The sequence below is a fragment of the Siphateles boraxobius genome, unplaced genomic scaffold, assembly GCF_051911475.1.
Source record: "Siphateles boraxobius isolate OS27281-9 unplaced genomic scaffold, OSU_SipBor_1 7, whole genome shotgun sequence".
In the NCBI taxonomy this organism is placed as follows: domain Eukaryota; kingdom Metazoa; phylum Chordata; class Actinopteri; order Cypriniformes; family Leuciscidae; genus Siphateles; species Siphateles boraxobius.
This window is the reverse complement of record NW_027509197.1, coordinates 37,719,366-37,722,500: the sequence shown is the minus strand read 5'-3', so window position 1 is coordinate 37,722,500 and position 3,135 is coordinate 37,719,366.

Sequence of the window (3,135 nt, the reverse complement as noted above, 5' to 3'; positions counted from 1 at the left end):
AACACCATATTTACTGTAGTTCAAGGCTAAATTTGAGCATTTACTCATTGTGTATTTTTCTAAGTAAAAATATGACACAAACCAGCAATAATTAAAGGGGTCATATAATGGTACATGCACTTTTTCAAGTTGATTGTACTGAAATGTGTGTTGGCAGTGCCTGTACACAACCATCATATAATGATAAAAATATATCCAGTGTTTTTGTTTTAATCTCCTTATATGTTTTCCCCTGCCTCAAATTGAGCCGTTCGATTTTGTGACGTCACTAAATCGGACGCCCCTCCCACGATTGTTGATTGACAGCAGCGTTTCAACAGATCCCTGCCCTGAGCGAGCTGTCAGTCATCACAGTCCGTCATTGTTGATATGCTGGAGCAGAATGGCGTCTAAGCGATTGTGGTGTTCTGTTCTTGGGTGTAATAACGAACACGGCAGTAATTTTGACGTTCCTAAATCCGAACCGCTGAAGACACAGTGGCTGAGTTTTGTTTTCGAAGGGAATATTCCCCACGAGCAACGTCAATGCTTTCATGTTTGCGCGATTCGCAAATCGTTTCTCCCCAGACTGCTTTATTAACGAAGGAAGTAACTTATAAAGCTGATTTTGATAAGAAGCTGCTCCTGAAAAAAGAATCGTTACCAACTAGTCATGTCTCCCTGCTGATCCTCCAGAAAAAGTAAATGTAAAATTTTATTATCCTTTATATTAATATTTGCAAATCGCTTCACGATGAATGCGGCTAAGGTTTACACTCAGGGTAGCCTACATACGGCATGTTTTCTATGTAGGCTACGACGTTCTCAATATAATTCATAATCCCACGTTTATAATGAACAACGCGTTATAGTTATTGTGTTATTACAAACGGAGTACGTATAACTTAACGTTACATCAGTAAACACATAGCGTTCGTACATCTCACTAAGCTACTCTACCCTGCCAGTACACAAAGATAGATCAAAGTGACAATATAATAACCAACCATTCAGAAACGTCATGTTCGAGCCTTAATTGTCGAACTTCTTCGGGCCGTCATCTTGTTCCGACTCCGGTTCAAACTGATACGGTTGCACAGATGTGTCCTCCTCATAGACTCCCGCTGCCATTTTTTCCTATACCCTCAACTGTTGTCAAGGAAACAGTCCACGTGCGGTGTGGTCATAACCATAGACATAATAAATAAATGTATTTATTATGTCTATGGTTATAACGCAGTTATGAACGCCCGCAGAACAGAGGGGCGGAGTCACCGAAGCTCATTATCATTTAAAGGCATATGCACTGAAATGGCGTGCTGAAAACAGAGCTGTTTTTGACCAGGTACAATTTGTGTTTTCTTACAATACTAACGAAAGTATATTACAAACTTTTCATTTAGACCCTAAAGAATCAAATGAACTTGTATGAAAATGGCATTATATGACCCCTTTAAATGTTCAATTACACACATACTTTATGCATGTAATCTCACTTTATTAAAGCTACACTGTGTGATTTTTACCCCCATCTAGCGGTGAAAAGGTATATGACCATCCAGTGAATATTAGTTTCTGTTCCTCTCAATTCCGATTTCATTTTAACTCCTACGGTGGCCAATGTAGTCCAAGATTAGCATGGCTTCCAGTTCGACCTCGTCCATGAGTGAAAGGTGAAGCTTGAATTAACCGTATGTCCCTCTTTGGCTAATGTACTTTCAAGATGGAGGGGCAACATGGCGACCGACATTAGAACCCCCCACCAGTATGTATTTTCAATGGCATATTATACACTCACGAGAATACTTTATTACTTGAACGAAGTAAATATACATTAATGAGCACATATATTTTTGAAAGAACTTAGTGTTTTTAGCTAAGAATAAACTAAAAAAGTTACACAGTGTAGCTTTAAACAATGTATTTGCTGTCGACCTTCGATGATCCAATACAACAATATATTAATAAGCAAAAATGACTTTAGATAAACATCCAATTTGTGTTTCATATTTGTTTTTATCACTAAAGTAAGAGTGTTGAACTTTCTTCTCCTGCATCATATTCTTCTGAAATCCAGAATGGCAGCACAGCTGAAAGGTTTGTTTGAGCGGCGCCCTCTACTGTACAGGCGTGACTTTGCATTTCCTTCAGCCTGACGCTTAATCATAACACTTTTAGTGTGAAAGGGCCTGTAATAGCATTTAATTTGCCAAAAATATAACTCTTTTTGTTAATAAAAGCAAACAAGCAAGCCTGGCCCGGGTTAGAAAAAGTAACGAAAAAGTAGCGCAACTACTTTTTTTAGGCAGAAACACAATACTGTAATGCATTACTTCTAAAAGTAACTTCCTTCAGTTCAAATTTGAATTACATGTGCAACCTGTTTCCTAAATCAATTCAAATGCAATTCAAATTCAGGAATTTAAAAGGCATTTTTGATTTATTTCTGATGCACACCTGCACTTCCATCTGCTTTCAGAAACACACACACACACACACACACACACACACACACACACACACACACACACACACACACACACACACACACACACACACACACACACACTTCTCATCAGTCTCTCCCTCAGTCTCTGCAGTAGGTTGATTAATGTTAGCTGGCTTTGCTCATGAACTTTCAGCGCCTCCAAAGTGCTAATAACAGTGTGTGTGTGTGTGTGTGCACTGCTCTAGTTCAGAGCCAGTCACTGAATTGATTTGCTCATTTATTTAAGGCAATATGAGCAAATTTGTCCAATAAGGCAGAGGGAACAGACCTTTTTCTGTTTGTGCTGGATCCACATCCCGTAATTACTGTTTCACTGTGCGAGATGGACTCCAGGAATCTGGGAAGCAGACAGTATTATGCCAATCAAATCGCTCTGAAAGAACATTGAGTTTGATTTATAGCAGAGCTGGCTGACCATGACTGTACATGCACCATATATATTCACACGGGATCAGATCCCACTAAAGAAGCTCATGTATATGACATTCTTTAGATGACAGGACTCATGAAATGCTCAGAAACATCATCTGTTGGAAATATGTGATGACATCTTGGCTTCTTATGAACTTTTGTTATTTTCTTACATCCAAACATTATTGCAGGGTGTGCAATACTGTATGTCCTCTAATAGTGGTCTGTGAGGAGAC